This window comes from Amblyomma mixtum, chromosome 3, assembly GCF_055824585.1.
Source record: "Amblyomma mixtum isolate Tamu chromosome 3, ASM5582458v1, whole genome shotgun sequence".
Lineage (NCBI taxonomy): Eukaryota > Metazoa > Arthropoda > Arachnida > Ixodida > Ixodidae > Amblyomma > Amblyomma mixtum.
Window position 1 is genome coordinate 418,008,361 of NC_143014.1, and position 17,638 is coordinate 418,025,998.

Below are 17,638 nucleotides of genomic sequence, written 5' to 3' on the forward strand. Positions count from 1 at the left end.
CTTCAACAGTCCACTACCTTTACTCATGACGAATTTCCGTGTGGCGGTCAGTAGAGATCTTAATTTGTATCCAAATGCGGCCACATCGTGAGAACCGCTATTCACGTCGGAGTGCTTTATCCTGATATTTCGCCAAAGAGACTCAAAGCACAACAGAAAGCATGAATACACCTTCACGCTCTGAGGGGTGATGACTCATAATTGCGTGGTAATGAAAATGCAGCACTAACTGCCTATGCGTCAGAAGTTCATGCAGAAGTTCAGAGTGCGCGTGTGCAAATGACCACCATCGTGCCACACCCACAAAACGTTTTTTTTTGCCGCTAGCTAGCCTTTCAGCCTGACACCGCAGCGAACTTCGGAAAGCACATTTTGGTGAAATTGTCATACTTGTTGAACATCAAGCCGTCAAAAAATTTTGTTCGGGTGTTAACAATAGTCTGAGAGCTAGAGTAATAATGTTTCTAGAAAGGACTCTTTAAATATTCCTGTTTCAAGCGCGAAGTAATTTGGCCAGAGCGCTAATTCAATAAGTTTGCACTGCTAGGGTTCAGACTGTTCTCAAATGAATTAAGCTGTCATTCGGTATAAACGTGGTGGCGCAAACATTATGCGTTTTAAAAAAGTTACAACTCCGTAGATTCATTTCACTACCACCATCATCAGCTTAACTACGTGCGCTGAAGGGACTCTCCCATAGCCTTCCATTAACCACCTGGTAGGCCAACTACGGCCATCTTACCGCGCGGACTTCCTAATCTCAACACCCAACCTCGCACTCCACAGCCCCTCGCCACGCCTGCCCTCTCTTGGATTCCATTCCGTCATTGAAGGACCATCGGTTACCTTGCCTTCGCAACGCATGGCCTGACTTGCCCATTTCTTCTTTTTTCGATATCGACTAGGATATCACTAACTAGCGTTAGTTCCCTAACCCAGTTTGTACTTTTCCTTTTTAACCTTACAACTATTGTTGCGCTCCTCAACGCGACGTGCGTGAGTGGAACCTGCACGAGTTCCCCTTCGAATGCGCCGGCGGCGGTCAAGGGTAGACGCAAGCAACTGGGCCAGCCGCACATTCCGGCGAACGTCGCTGCGACTCGGGTTTACTCGAGAGCGGATGTTGCGGTGCGCGCCTTCCAGTTCGTCTGGGCCGGCAGCGCTTCCCGCGAACCTTGGAGCGTCAACTCATTGGTTTGGTTTATATGGGGTTTAACGTCCCAAAGCGGCTCAGTCTACGAGGGACGCCGTAGTGAAGGTTTCCGGAACTTTCGACCAACTGGGGATCTAACGTTCGCTGCCATCGCACAGTAAATGGGCCTCTAGAGTTTCGCCTTCATCGAAATTCGACCGCCAAAGCCGGGATCGAACGCCCGTCGTTCGGGTTAGCAGACGAGCGCAATAACCACTGAGCCATCGCGACAGCTCTCCTCAACTCAATTTGGTCTTTCCATTAGCTTCCAAGTTGTGAGAACAGGTATAACTGCTGCGTACTTTGTTATACAAAACTTTACTGTATGCAAGTGTAAAAAATAGGATGGTGATAGTGATACAGGATTCTACCCTTTTCAACGTGGAGACTCCGAATGAACTATGAAGTTTCCATGGGCTCGTCTAAACTCCACGCATACATGCAAAAAGTTCTGCTCGCCTCTCCACTCAGCTGCAAAGCGTAGTGCACCGCCGAGCCGGAATGAAAGGCGAACGTCGCAGCGCGTAGCTTTCGGCACGAGTTTTCGCCATCCAGCCTCCGAGCATAGCCTCGTTGTCGCCCGCTGTATTAGCGCGTCGGCTGCGAGCCGCTCGTCGCCGTCTTAACTAGTTCGTCGGTTCCGCGCACGACGCGTTTTCGAGTGCACAAGGACCCTTGCGCTGTCGATGGGGCCGAGAAACCTTTCTGCTGGTTGCACAAAGCGTGGGTTAATTTACTTTTGCAGGGAAATAACTAAAAAGCGGGAGAATTTTCGCTAGTCTAGTGGGGCTTCCACCTAGCTCTTTAGCGGTCCCCAGTCTGCCCCTCTCAAGGCGTGGAAACATAGCGGCGCTTGGCGAAGCGAGAGTCATCCGTTCCACAACCGATACGCCTTCGGTCGCTGCGTGTAACGCTAACAAAGAAAGAGCGATGTGTAAGGCTCTCTATGCATGTCACTTTGTTCGCAAGGGCAACTACGGCCGTCGTGGAAACGTAATCACTGATGAAGCGGAATATTCAAATATGGGCGCTCTTCAAACAGACGTCCAGAACTGACTGCCACTCCTGTCGTGAAATTTGATTTGCCTGGGTGGCTCCGTGCATGACTCTGCCCGTAAACGAAACAGGAACTGCCAGGCCTGAATATAGCAGTAATCGTACTCATGATCTCTGGAATGGGAACTGAGCGCCCATCTCACTGGTTGACCGCTGCGTACAATTCGGTGTAGAAAAGAAAATCCTATAGGATACGAAGCCGGTATGTTGTTTGGGTACAGTCCGCTCGAATTTTGATGATAATCTTTGCTGTGTAGATCATAACATGGTAATTTTGCTGTCATCTCCTTTTCCGATGGGCTGATGTAAGCTTCGAAGCAGAAGTGCAACGGCTCAAATGGCGTTCTTTGCCACAAATTAAGCACTCACAGACCGCGACATAATACAAGCTTTAAAATACACGCAAAGAACATCGAGCAGAAAAACACAGGACAGACGCGCGACGCTCTTTCTGCTCGCTGTCTTTGTGTGTGTTTTAGCACTAGTAATATGTCGCAGTCTGTGAATCAAAAGCATCAACTAGCCGGACTTTATTTTTAAATAAACCACTTCGCAACCACGAATAGATGATTCTTTTTCGTTTTTTTTTGCGCATAAGTTGATCTTATTTGCAGTAACTCGCTGCTGCACATTGCGACCTTTTCGAAACAGAGATCTCATTCCGCGTTTCCCTTTCCTTTTTTTGTTTTTTTGTTACTGGTGCACTAGCGACGGGAAAATTGTCTGTTTGCCACTGTCAGTATTTGCTAAGTTCTGCGATGTTGACAAAAGATGTAAGCTCGTTAACTTTTAGCAATGAAAGGAAATTACCTACTTCCTTAACGTTGACTCTTTCAACCCCACATGTCAACACAACTGAACAGCACTTCCCACGGTGGCTCAGTGGCTTTGTCGTTCGGCTGTTGATCCCAAGGTCACGGGCTCTATCCGTGCCGCGCCGATTGTATTTTGATGGACGCAAAATACAAACACGCCCGTGTACTGTGCGATGTCAGTGCTGTCATGACTCAACTTGCGGCCCGCGTGACTAGCCGGGCGCCAGTCACGCCGGCCAGTGACGACTAGATTTAGGTGTAATCGCATTCTGAGAATCTATTTTCAGTGTTTTTGTTCAATTTTAAGATTTTGCTTCAGTATCCCTTTAAAGAGAGCGCGGCCGAGAGCGACGGACATTCTGCTCGACGACCACCGAACACGCCAGTTGCTACGCAGGGTGCCGGGAGTGAAAGTCCTGGGAGTAGTATTCCTCGCCAGCGGAGAAGTAGCCCGCGAAACATGGACTAACCTCCGCACGAATGCTGAGAAACGCCTCTCGGTGGCGTCAACTTTCCGGCTTTCAATAGCAGAGCGCAGCTATATAGAGAAGTCCACAGTCCTAGCCGCATGTTTTTTTGTCGCCCGCGTCGCAAATCCGCCGCGTACGTTTGCTCGCAGGCTGTGGCTCTTTCGTTTGGGCGGGGAAAACCGAACTTAAGTCACGGTTCTTTATGCGCCTTCCATCCTACATGGGTGGGTTCAGTATACCTTGCATCCGCACCATGTGTAATGTGCTCGCCTTGCGAGGAGTACGAGATCTTGTACGCAATCCTGACTATCCAGGGAGAACACTCCTCGCATACTTTCTGGGTACAGCGCGTAACGTGTTTTTTACACAACACATGGTTGGGCCTGCAGCCGAGCAGCCGCCGGAATTTTTCGTTAACGTGCGTCGCACACTGCCGTCGTTGACTGCCAGCGTGCCCGATCTGGATGTTGATGAAACCCCGCCCTCCAGGATGTGTGAAGCACTAACGGTCGCTGAGCTGACCCGCGAACAACTCCAGAAAACGAGACGGGCACGCTGGCGCCAACTGACCTCAGCTGCGCTTCCTGCAGATGTCAGGGACTTTGGCTGGCTGCTAGGCTGGCGGGTCCTGCCCACAAGAGGCCGCCTTGCGGCGTGGGGCGTGGCGGCCTCCGGCCGATGCCCGCAGTGCGGTGTCCTTGAAACTTCGCAGCACGCAATGTTTGAGTGTGTAGCTGCGCGCACCTTTTGGATATTAGTGTCACGCATGTTTTTCATCCGCCTGGAAGCGCGCACTAGTTCACCCGAAGTGTTTAAAAATATGCTCTTGTGTGTCGGCATGTTCGTTTTGTTTCGTTTGTTTTATGGGGTTTAACGTCCCAAAGCGACTGAGGCTATTAGAGACGCCGTAGTGAAGGGCTCCGGAAATTTAGACCACCTGGGGTTCTTTAACGTGCACGGACATCGCACAGTACACGGGCCTCTAGAATTTTTCCTCCAAAGAAATTCTAGCCGCCGCGGCCGGGATCGAACCCGCGTCTTTTGGGTCAGCAGCCGAGCACCATAACCACTGAGCCACCGCGGCGGCGCATGTTCGTTTTGTGGCGGCAGCGTGGACTGGCTTCCTTAAATGGGCGTCCCCAAAGAACAATGTTTCCAATGTTGCAGCGCCTCCGCACGCGCCTCTTTGAACAAGCATGCGTGGACGCTCTGTCAATGAGCGAGGCTGAGATTTGCGCAAATGGTCGACATACTTCATCGTCCTGCGCGGTGGTCGAGTGTCGGCTTTCTTACTGCCTTACTGACGTGCGCAGTGCAGCGGCACTGCGCATGTGCTTGAAAGATCAGAACTTTGAGTTCAGCAGTTTTGCTTGGTATTTTTGTATTTTTTGTTGACATTAGAAAAAATAAATTTCTCTTTCCACGCCACCACCAAGTCATTCTGTTCATTGTAGGCGCAAGTCAGCCCAAACAAAAAGTTTCGTTTGGAAGCTATTCTCTCTGTTTCCCTCTCGCCGGACTGCAGTCAGCACTGCTTGAAAATATTGCACTTCATCATGCTGATAATATGTTACAGTTGTACTCAGCGAGGCTCTGGCTCCTACACTAGAGTCAGCAGGCAGTTTTTTGCATGTAAAGCTTAAGCCGCGAATGATTCAGTGTTAGTGTCAACGCTTCGACTATAAGCGGCGTTGACGGCAATGAAACGACGCAGTCGGAAATGAACATCCGAATCGTTGGAAAAATACGAAATATTTTGCACTTTTCTCGTAACGACAAATTTTTCTGTTGTTTTGTAGTATTTTGTGTTAACTTTTCTGCAGTAACTACACAAAGCTGTTGTGTAGAAAGTTTTTGGTCCAAAACATTTCAAAAACCTTTCTGTTGGGTTTGCGGACTGGTGACACTCAGAATCTGAGCAAGAAATACCGCAAACCGGTTAAAAGCCCTGTCACCGTGCCGTAAGAAACCACTGGTGTGGTTTTTACAGACTGGACATCGGTCCAGACCGCGCAAAAGCCGTTCTCATAATTTTTCTTTTCCCTCCTTGCACTGCGTCCTAAACAATAACATCACTGGCCATTAGTACCTGGAGGATAGCGTTCTGAACGCGCATGCTAGACGCTCGGCAAAAAATTACAGGATTGCACTTAAGTCTGCTTAAAAGCGGAAATGCGAAAGCCATTCCCTTTCCTCTCTTTCACCCTTTATTTTTCTCTTTATTTATATCTTTACTTTCCTTTCTAGTTTTTGTTATTTTTATTTTTATATTTCATTTTTGTTTATTATCACCATTTATTCATATTTATTTTTTTTATTTTGGGGGTCTTCAATTTTATTACTTATATCTTGCTTATCAACTGCTGCTTACTCAACTTTCACAATCGATTTATCACACAACTTGCGATTGACAGTTCGGGCGGAAAACTTCCGTCCACAGGCTCCTGTCTGCAACTTCCGTCCACGTCAATCATGAGCCAAGAAACGCTTACGCCTTAATACACGTGTTGCTGTCCACCGCGAACCACGTGGAAAGGTGCCGGTTCATAAAACGCGCAAACTGCGGTTGTATTTCAATTTCTAAAACTTGCTCTTCCGTCGCGGGCGGACAGGCGACATTGCGGTCAAGCTGCCATCGCATTTACGAATGGGGTACCGGGTTAATAACACAAGCACACGGCGAGGGTGGAAGCTGTCTGAGAACTCTCTTAAGCTTCTTATGACGTCAAGGCAGCCAGAACCGAGGCCCTCGCTAAGAAATAAAGCAAACAAGCGAGGGGAATGAGGGGCTCGTTATAAATATGAGAGAAGCCAACAGCCACAGAAACTAAGGGACACAGGGGATCTTTTTAATTATTTATTTTATTTTGTGGTGTTCTTCAATTTAGAATATTACTGAATATGTTATCGCTTAAAGCTTATTGAATAAAAAAGCAGGAGAAAAAACAACCACATGCCGCCGGTGGGGACCGAACCCACGACCTCCGAAATACGCGTCCGGTGCTCTACCTCTGAGCTACGGCAACGACCGTCAAATCTTCTGCTTTCGGGGTTGGGTGAGGTCGTGGGTTCGGTTCCTACCGGCGGCATGTGGTTGTTTTTCCTTCTGCTTTTCTAATCAATTAGCTTTAAGCGATAACATATTCAGTAAAATTCGTAATTGATCAACACCACAAAATAAAATAAATAATTTGAAAAATCACCTGTGTCCCCTCGGTTTCTGTAGCTCTTGGCTTCTCTCAAATATATATATATATATATATATATATATATATATATATATATATATATATATAAGTGACCTTGTTTGTTAGCAATTAAAATGGCGGGTCTGCAGGGTCAATTCGGCCTCTCCAGCTGGCCGGCAGTTGTAGTCTGTCGGCGACCTCTACACTGTCGTCGTCGCCCTGGACTGCACGCCGGAGTCCGAACTGACGGGAACAGTTTCCCATTGTTCTGACGAGATCAAACTAGATCTATAGCGGAGGTGGATCCTCCGAACAGTCCCAGATTATGTGGTCCAAAGTGGCAGGCTCGCCGCATAACTGACATAACGCGCTTTTCCTTACCTCAATAACTATCGTTTCATGGTCGCTATAACTGTCCAGATGGGAATAGTTTATTACCACGATGAAGAATAGCTGCTATTATTAGTTTCACGCGCTCGCAGCTTGCAGGACCGTACGATGCACGGCCTGGACTTTGCAAAGTGGAAGCGGGCTCCAGGGCGAGTTGCGGCGCGGATAGCCGTCGCCCAAGAGCGCCTGCGGAGAGATAGGCTTCCCGCCAAACAACCCACCGAGGGCCGTGCACGCTGGTCTCCGATGTCCACCTGCTGCGGTTCACAGACAGCGAGTATAAGGAACGCCAGCTAGGGCAGCCTGGAGCGCACCGACAACCGTTAGTACCGCTTCGGCGCAGCATACGGGGTGGGTCACAGACTTCGTTGCGCCGGCCGCGGCACGGCACTGCGTTGACGAGTCCAGTATTCTTCGACGCCATGACCGACGGTTTATCGAAATAATTCTTAGCGATTCAAAGGTGGCCCTTTGCCATTTTACGAGGGGACACATCTGTGCCACAGCCAATAAAACTTCAAAAACGTTACCGAAAGACAGGAGCGAAGAGGACCTAGTCTGGGCCCCGGTCAATGAGGGCAATCCAGGTAAAGAAGCCGCTCACCGCTGCGCTCGAGGTTTTGTCAGCCGAGTAGGTGAGGAGGCTTCTGACACGGGAGCGCACCGAAGTGAGGCCCTGGGCTCGTATCAGGCCATAACGCAATGCTACAGATAGCTATGAGTGCGCTGGCCTCCTCCGCACGATTCGCTCAGCAGAGAACAGGCTACCACGTGGCGATGGCTGGAGGCGCGGTCGCAGCCGGACCCGTGGACATACTACAACATATTCCCCGATCTGGTAAACCCGTTATGTCAGTTATGCGGCGAGCCTGCCACTTAATCTGGGACCACATCATCTGGGACTGTTCGGAGGATCCGCCTCCGCTATAGATCTAGTTAGATCTCCTGGGAACAATGGGAAGCTGTTCCCGTCAGTTCGGACTCCAGTGTGCAGTCCAGGGCGGCGACGACAGTGTAGAGGTCGCCGACAGACTACAAGTGCCGGCCAGCTGGAGAGGCCGAATTGACCCAGCAGACCCGCCATTTTATTTGCTAACAAATAAAGTTGTTGCTATATGTATATATATCAAGCCAAGCTGTCGCTACTACAGCTATCTCTCATTTTGCAGTAAACGAGTGCCAAGGCGTTTTATGAGTCGGGTGGCAAGTTGGTTTACTGGAGCGGCGTTCGTTTTGAAAGGGTAACATAGCGCGAGGTGGTACTGTGGACGGGGGACAGCGCTTGTATCTTCGTCCTTCGTCGACCCTCCCCGTTTGAGCTGCGTGGTTCCTTCAAAATGAGGTTTAATAAGTGATGCGCTGTTCTTGCTGTGTACGTTGTTGAGGGCTCGACCCCATGCGGCTTATGTGTCGAGAACGATGCATGCTTGATCGCGTCGAAAGAGACAGGCTTGTAATGCCAACAAAATGTACCTCTTTGTTCATCTGTTTTGCGGTTTCACTTTGTTATTTCGGCATCAATCTGTAAATCGCGCCCACAAATCACGGAGTTTTTTCACAGTTGCTGCCTTCCGATGCCGCATGCGCGATGAAACAGCGCACTGGTACACGTTGGTTCAGCACCGCTCACACGTAACACCACATTTGTTCCGCGGACTTTGTGAGTGCGAAGCTTATATGCTCACAGAAATGGACTGCAGGCATAATAAGAACCAACATAAATGTGTGCAGTAGCACGCTCGGTTTCGCAAGCTGAAAGTATGCACTGCCTCATGAGTGGGTTTTGTCCCAGTGCACCGAGCACAGATGCCCTATACATTACCATGCTTATCAGTCGACTAGCAGTCTTTTATGCGAAGCATATTAACGTAGGTTTCGGGCCTTCGCGGGACGCCCGGCGGTGGCCACCATTGACCTTGAAGTGAGATCACATGATGTGACGTCACGAGATGACGTCACACCGGCTGCAGATGGGGCCTCATATCGCGCCGTCGGACGTCGCCCGGCGGAGGCCTCCACGCTTCGGTTCGCGCCGTCGCGCGCGACGCGGCGGCGGCGCCACCATCGCTGCATCACGTGATATGTGACGTCACACCAGCGATGAATCGGCGCGCGCCCGCTGTCGCGTCAGTCTCAGTGCCCGCAACCGCGCCAGCGTCTTTGCGCCGGTCGTGTATGCGGTCAAGATGCCTCCAAACGCTAAGGACGTTAATAATAAGAATGCAAAACGAAGGCTGCTTCGCATCCACTGGGTTTAACATTGATAAGCCTCCAACTTTTTATTGGGATGGCGTTGCGCACACTAAAAACGTACACGGAAAGAGCAGAAGATGACAGATAGAGCGCAAACTATCAACTGAATTTATTGCTTCCACAACAGCATATATATGCAGTATTCACAGGCGCAATAAAGCAGGGGGTGAGGGAAGAAGAAAGAAAAAAGAAGGGGAGGACGTGTCAAGCATGCATAGGTCAGAAAAAGCAACGAAAAAAATTTCTTTCCCCCTCAGATAAGGTGACAGAGGTATCGCTAACACAATTGTCGCCTTTTTCTTTGATGTGGAGTGCTTCTAAAAGTTCGCAGGCTATTTTGTTTTTACTCTTGCCCAGAATCTTCATGTCTTTGAACATTGGCTCACTACCAGAGCATGAAATGCAATGGGCGGGCAAGTTCGCCCCTTTTCTTTTTCGTATAGGAAGAGCATGCTCCCCTGATCGTTCATTGACGCAGGTACTGTGCATTGTCTGGGAACCGCACTGTCTGGGACCCGCACTGTTTGGGACGTGCACTGTCTGGGACCCGCCTACTGCTAGAGATAAAGATAAGTTGGAGAGGGTGCAGAACATTGCCTCTCGTTTCGTGTCTGGCACTCGCGGGGCTCGTTACAGTGCATCGCGTAGGAAGGATGCACTCAACTGGGAATTGCTTGACACGCGCCCAAAGAAGTTGCGTCTGAAGCTATTTCATGCTGTTTATTATTCAACTGTTCGGGTTGAACGCGAAAGGTTTGTGCAGGAGCCTTTTTATAGATCCAACCGTATTAACCATGTTTTTAAAGTCCGCGAATTCGCGGCAAAAACTGAATTGTTTAAAATGTCTTTTTTTTCCGAAAACCATTAGAGACTGGAACAGACTACCGAGCGATGTTGTGAGTGTGACATCAAATGATGAGTTTTTTCGTTCTTTAATGATGTGATGCGATTGTGATGTGTTCTTTTGAAGTGAGATGTACATGGCGAACGCTTTATGCTTGTAACTCTGCCTGCGAGCGGAGGTGTCATGTGTGCTTCTTTTTTGTACATTGCCCCCCCCCCCCCCCCCACACACACACTGTAATGCCACGGCGCTGTGGGTTCCTTGCTAAATAAATAAATAAATACAGCTTTGCCGACACACACGCGTCCACACTTGAGCTGGATTTGATAGACCACGCCCGTGGTACATCACATTTCACATACATTCAGCATGTTTCATTTACATAAATGCGCTTCGTGGGGCTCGTTCCTCGGTGATCCTGGGGCATAAACCAGCAAGCTTTTTTTGGGGCCGAAAAAACCACCGAAACACCATGCCTGTTTGCCACTTTTTTTAAATTGTGGGCTATTTTGTGCAAGTATGGAACCACTGACGGCTTTGTACTCCGAAAGCGTTCTAGGTCACAGCTACGCTTGCCTTTCTTTATCTTCTGGAGAAGTTTCTCGGCTACCGCTGTGATGAGCGAGCAGAGGAAACCGGTTGAAAGCAGCCTAGTGATCTGATTATGAAAGCTGGTATGCATTTCATGCTCGAATGATTTGGTTGAGGCTGAATCTAGGCACGAGTTTGCAAGTGCTCTTTTCACAATCTTTGACTGTGCCGAATCAAATGGAAGTAGTGCTTTCTGTGCTCGAGGAGCATGTTTCTAACAGACATGATGCAAGCCACCCCAAGAAAGCTACGCGCCAACTCGCCCAGCGAGTTCTACATAGCATGCTTTACCGGCCTGAAACGTACTTTTTTTTCTTTTCGGCTACGTGAACTTCACCGAACGTACATAAATCGTTTTAGTAAGGTCGCAATATAAAAAAAAGCAAATACAGGGCGTTCCAGCTAATTTTAGCCAGGGTTTATAAATATGCCTAGGCACCCTAAGATGACGCGAACACAAGCATTTGGCTGGCTGAAGTAACTCTTCTTTTATTCTGCTTAATTGCATATATAGTTGAGTTTAATTCACCAACTTCGCAAGCGACCAAGTTGGGCAAAAAATTCCAATTGAGAAGTTCTAGACCAATCCCCAAAGTACCGATTCAACGGTTTCAACGGTGTATGCCCACGAAATACAAAAAAATACCACATGACATTTCGGCTGGGGCACCGCGATTGCAAAGCTACAAACGTCCTGCTTACAAACGACCAGAACATTTAGCCGGGTGTGCTCCCGCTTAAAAGAAGGCAGGGCAGCGACGCGGACACTGGTTCTGCCATTTACGCCAGCGACATGCTTCCCTCGCTGGGGTTCATTATAAGGATAAGCAGATGCTTATCGCTTAGGCTGGCGCAAATCGCACAGCCACGTCTCCGTCACTGCCCTGTCGTGTTTTAAGCGGCAGCGCCCCCAGTTGAACGATCAGTTTGTTTGTAGGCGAAACGTTTGAGAGTCGCGCAATCGCGGCGTGCAAGCAGGCTTGTCGGGTGGTATTTTTTTGTACTTCGGGGGATCTGCAGTGAGCGGCAAAACCTAATACCTAATAAATGGAAAGCTAGAAAGTTTTCAATCGTATGTTTTTCGGACCATCCCTGGACTTTCTGCATAAATTTATTTTGCCACACTTCGTTGCATGCGAAGCTGGTTAATTAACCTCGACTAATTATGCAATTAACCAGAATAAAAAAATAGCGCAACTTGCGCCATACAATAGCGAGTAACAAACATGCATTTAGTCCCACCGTCTTAGGGAGCTCGGCATATTTACAAACTCTGGCTAAGGTTAGCTGGGACACACTAGTCAGCCACCAGGGCAGAGTGCCACCACTTGCCCATTCAGCACTGCCTGTTACCACTTCGTGCTGATGACATTCAGTAGTAATGATCAGCTTTGTAGCAGGATGTCGACAGTCTTGTAGTCAGCGAGAAGTCGTGGGGGTGGGGGGGGGGGTACTTTCTGCGACATCACATGATGCGTATTTGCTGTTGTATGCCAACAGAAAAGATGACCACGTTTTGCGAGCATATAAATGCAGTTGGTCAGAACCCACTTTAGAACTCCTCACGACAATTCTGCACATAATTGGATTGATCTCTGAACACAAGAGAATGTGAAACAACGCACCGCGATACAGAGCAGGGTAGAGAGCACCTGACTATGCCAGTAGGCCAACACCTTTTATATTCAAGTACGCTTACAAATTCAGAACGCCTGTGATTTCTGCTCGGGTACAGTCTTGAAGAAAACATGCAAGCGCAGCGCAAGATTTGGGGGCGGCCATTATTTGCCATGCCTTGAAGTGACACCTGCTCGACCACATCGGTGGCCGCTTACTCATCAGCTCCTGTTTACTGACAGTCTCCAAAATGTTGAGCATGATTCGTCGAATGCGGATGAGTCGAGTAGCCCAAAGCATTTCTCGTGGAGGCAAGTAAAGATTCGAGTGGTGCCGTGTGCGGTAAGGTGCTAGAGCTAGAGATCTTGGTGCTTATAACGTGATAGTATAGGAGCCTTGCTGGAGCTAAAACTTAGCGCGCGCCGTCCCAGGTAGCACCGAAACATTGCGATAATGTTACATTTTTGTTACGTTCAAATGTTATTTCAATGTCCTTAATGTCCTTTCTTTCTAATGTTTTTGTAATGTTACATATAAATGTTCGAATAACCTTCCCCAAACGTTCATGAAACTTGTAAACAACATAAATGGAACTTTCTCGAAAATGGTGAAGCAGCCCTGCACAAGCATGCAGGCCTGCCAGTGGTGACGGCACACAACTTACAACACTTAGCAAGAACCAACAACAAGAGCTACACCACTACACTACTCCACTAGTACAGCACAGCAACTCGTATTCACTCACCTCCAAACGGATATCATGCCGCCGAGCTTATGTACTCGCTACTGCGGGATGTCCCATGAGTGACAGTGGGGAATGGGTAATAACTAAAGTTTTGTGACAAAATAATGGGGCTCTTCACGTAATCTATGGCGAGTACTATCTAAAAGATGTGGTTACAAGGTACTGTTAGTTGAAAAACATCTGTACTCTAAGAACAGTGAGAAAATGTCTGGAAATCCGTGCTTGAAATATATTTGCAATGTTGTTTTATAGTTGCCACTCTAACATTATAATAAAATTTAGAAGATTATATTAAAACAACTTTTGTTTAGAATGTGAAAGTAACGTTTCCTATGTAACTTATAACGTTATATGTTAATTTTTAATGTTAATGTAAAGTTACTATGCAATGTGCAACATTACTCCGACTTACATAACATTTTTATAACACTATTCTAATGTTCGGTGCTACCTGGGGTCGTCACCGCTCCCAGCTTTCGTCCTCTCGCGTCTCACCCTCTCCACTTTTGTGGAAGAGGAAAGAGACGCTGGGCTAAGAATGACTCAGGTCATATGAAAATGGCTAAGGCGGAAAGAGCAAAAATAAGTAAAGAAGCGCTCTGTACCAGAATAGAATCAGCGAAAAGAAGTAGAAATTGGTACACAACCTAGAGAGGAATAGAAGAGTGCATTGCTATCGCATTTGCTCCGCAACGCTACAGTTGACCTCGCCCTAATTTTTCTGCCACTGGAATACATTGTTTCCCCAGAAGGCAGAACGTGGCGCTGCTGGACCTTACGGCAAAGCTTAGACAGGCTAAGCACGGCTCTGCAAGCTCCTATACCTCCTCTTGGCCATGTATACTACAGATTCTAGCTCCATTTCTTCCGTCAGGTGTGTTCATAGCTGGTGGTGGACGCAACAACGGTCAACATTAATCTCCATTGCAACAGACGACCGAAACTCGTGGGCGCAATGGTTGTTCCCATGACATGTGCTTCGTGCGCGGATTGGCCCGAAGCCGGGTTCACTGTAGGGAAAGGGTGGGGGGGGGGGGGGGTGCGGGGAGTGATTCGGTGTTCGACTTCTCGGGGCGCAGGCGCGCGCCGCGCTTTTCTTGGGCTTTCGCACACCCTTTCCTTGCTGTTGTAGCAGTTTAAAATCGGTCGCGCTGCCGGCCAACTAACCAAACCGCTGGACCAATGTAGGGATAGCAGAGAACACACTTTGAATGTTTATACCGACACATCCTTGCCGCTGCTTTCAGTCGAAAAGAGGTATTTCTTCTTGAAATGTACTACATGTTTGTAGAGGGCGAGGAGAGGAGGCGACGGGACGCGCCGGCGCCGCCGTGGGTCGGACACGCGAGATGCCTCGCGCATCCGCGCCGCTCGTCGATAACTTGAGATGCCTCACACCTGCGCGGCGCGGCATCATCAAAACGTATAGTCGCTCTGCTCCCTCTCTCGCTCGTTGCCTCCGCGCTCTCCTTTCGAATTCGTTTCTGTTTTGTGGAGAATATAATCAGTCTACTCGGAATCTGCACGCTGTCAGCAAGTTTATTTTATCCCGCAGCGAAGACGAGGCGCTACATAGCCAAGTTAGAATATTCCGTACAGTGCACATATAATGGTGCATCGTGAAGAGGTGTGAAGTAATTCTGAAATGGTGCAGCTGACATTTCCAGAGCATCATTTCGCACCCACTGAATTCCAGCAAATTAATGAACGATCATACCGTCCATACACTGAGCGTACGCAATTTAATGCCTGCTCTATGCTTTTTGAAATCCCAGATAATTGCAAAAAATGTTTTGTATTTACGAAAACAAACTACAACAAATCAATATCATGCAAGATCTTCACTTTACATAATAATAATTGGCGAAATCAATCAAATTCAGCTAATATACAGCTGCATAATGAATTCGCACAATGTATCGACACGTCTTCGGTCGAAAGACGATGACTGTTTCATGAACAGCAGGGATTAAATGATAGTTAATCGCTGCAACTAGCGGAGGCGCGCGAGAAAACGTTCGCAGGTAGCAGGGCTCGCTGCATCCTTGAGGGTCTCATTGTGCTATTCGCAATTTAGAAGGTCGGGAGAACAGAACCAAACACCACCGTACCTGTCTGTCGCTGCACCGACATCTGGGGCGCGATTACGAGTTGCTCAAAATCGTCTCAATCGGAAAGTGTCTCAAAAAGTGTCTCATTTGCCCCGTTCCTATTGGTCGGTCGTGACCAGCGGCCATATTGGTTTTTTGCGTCACCGGCCGACGTCAGAAGTGCGCCAGAAGTGGTGACGTTGCTTGCCTAATTATGCGAGCCGATTGAGACGATTTTTTGAGACTGGAACGAGTGATCTCAAACCGCTCGAGACAGAAAATGGCGGTTGTTTACATGGCCGGTGGCCGCGCGAGCAGCGGTGTAAGAGGGTGCATGAAGACGGTTTTGACGTGCCGGACGAGTTGTTTCGACGTTTTGACATAGGAAGGAGCATAACGGCTGTGCGACGAACTCGCCGTTGAACTTGGAGGTGTGCGGGTGAGTGCGCGGTCAGTGGAGCGGCAAGTGCCTGTGCGCGCCTTCGCCGCCGGTGGGTTTCAAGACACCTTCGGAAATGAAGTAAACGTCGGCGTAGCCCAACCGACTGTGAGCAAGTGTTTGCGGTGAGTTGCGGAGACCACTGTCAAAGTTAAGTCGCAGAAGGTGCGCGCTTTCCGGCGAGACCCCCAAGACAAGGCGGCGGCGAAGGAGGACTTGCTTCGCATAAACTTTCGCCACCGCAGTATCCCCGGCGGCGTCATCCGAGCATCATCCGAACGGAACGGCAACAACACCAACACGAATGACAAGTGCTTAACCCGAAGCGGGCGGCATGAGTTGGTTACGAGGCGTCGTGAGTGATTGTTGGAGCAGTGACCGGGCGCGTGCCGGCTCTTAATTCCCGCAGTGAGATTGCAAGCTCCCAGCAGCTGCACCGGTCTGCTCCCGTGTGTCGGCAGTTGCTGCAGTGTGATTATTCATAGTCGCCGGGTATTTTCGGAACAAAAATAAATAGAATCACGCATCGCCCTTGGAGCACATTTGCCATCGATAGCAGCCTAGGTGAGTTCACACTGGCGAGTCGCGGAGGTCGCGCGACAGGCTTAAATCGATTTGTTACGCTCCCTCCCCGCTTTACATGTGCTTCGCAAACCGTGAATAATTGACCGAAATCGGTCGCCTAGAATACTAGCGCGACGTTTGCAACTCGCCAGTGTGAACTTGCCTTGAAGCTGCCTTCGCCGGTCTTCGAGCCAAGCGCTACTTGCAAATTGATTTCGGCAGGCTCGTAGCGATCACTGCCTTTAAACAGATTTTTCCGCGCACTTAAGACGTCTGCGCAGTACTTTGATTCTGCGTAATGTGTAAAAAAAGAGGACAGCCGTCGAATCAGCTGATTTTTTTTCTGGCTGCCATGTTTACGATGGCTGAATATGTGCGTGGAGGGATAAGGCTGAATCGGTTGAATCAGGCGGCAGCTCACGCCGCCTAGCCGCCGCTACCGACGCTTTTCCAGCGTCAGCGCACCCTCGCGGCAGCAAAAGTGACTGAAGAGCAAACTTAATTGCAAAATTGAGGACGCTTCTTCTTTTGCTTCATGTCGTTGAGTTTGAAACATAGTTTGTTAGCGAAATAAAACATTCTTCAAATTATTAACGGCGTGTTTACAGCAAAACTTTAGTATACGGTCCCTTATTGCGCAACTAAATGCTTCCTGGGTGGAACCCTACTATTAGACACCACAACCTCGCTGCTAATTGGTTGATTCCGCGGTCAACAACTCGCGGTGTCGTCATTTTGACGTCAGAGTCTCAAAATTGAGACGAAAACTCGTAATCGCGCCCCAGTATAACAAGAAGGAACACGACGCCAAAGTGACCGGCATCGCATAGCAGGTGATAGCGCCCGAGATAACACGCCTGGCGTCGCTCACTAAACAAGGACGCGCTGCAATTGTAACGGTCGCGCAATACGAAAATTCAAAAGGGATAGAGGGGGAGAGACCTTTCCGCCTATCATAACCCTCTTGTTCTGTATTCATCCACCTAGTGTGAGGGGGTTCTTCGAATTAGCCGGAACAGTAGTGGCTCGCGTTTTCGTCCCCCTGGGCTGCATGCACATGTATTCATCGATTCCACATAGCAGACGGACGCACAGCAATAGGTAAAGTGCAGGTTTTGAAAATTAAAAGCGCAGACAATTATGGGCTTAGCCAAGTCGTTAGATATTTACTGCAGTGAACCTGGGCGTGCAACTAACAACGACTGGTTGCTAGTGCTACACGCACAGCCTGCGACGACTTGCACACACAGCACCCAACCAGCACAAACATTCAATCCAAAATTTTTTCTTCCATCAACGGCTATATGCAGGAATTTTCAGTAGCTCTGGGCTCGCAGTGCTTCGAGAATTGGGCCCTGGACAGAGTTTGTGTGTTGCAGCTCAT

The 17,638-nt window shown here is 48.7% G+C and overlaps 1 protein-coding gene across 7 annotated transcripts in view; it reads right to left on the bottom strand.

Moving 5' to 3' along the window:
* LOC149357809 (anaphase-promoting complex subunit 10-like) overlaps positions 1 to 17,638 on the bottom strand; it is a 113,899-nt gene that overhangs the window by 71,229 nt on the left and 25,032 nt on the right. The window lies entirely within an intron of this gene.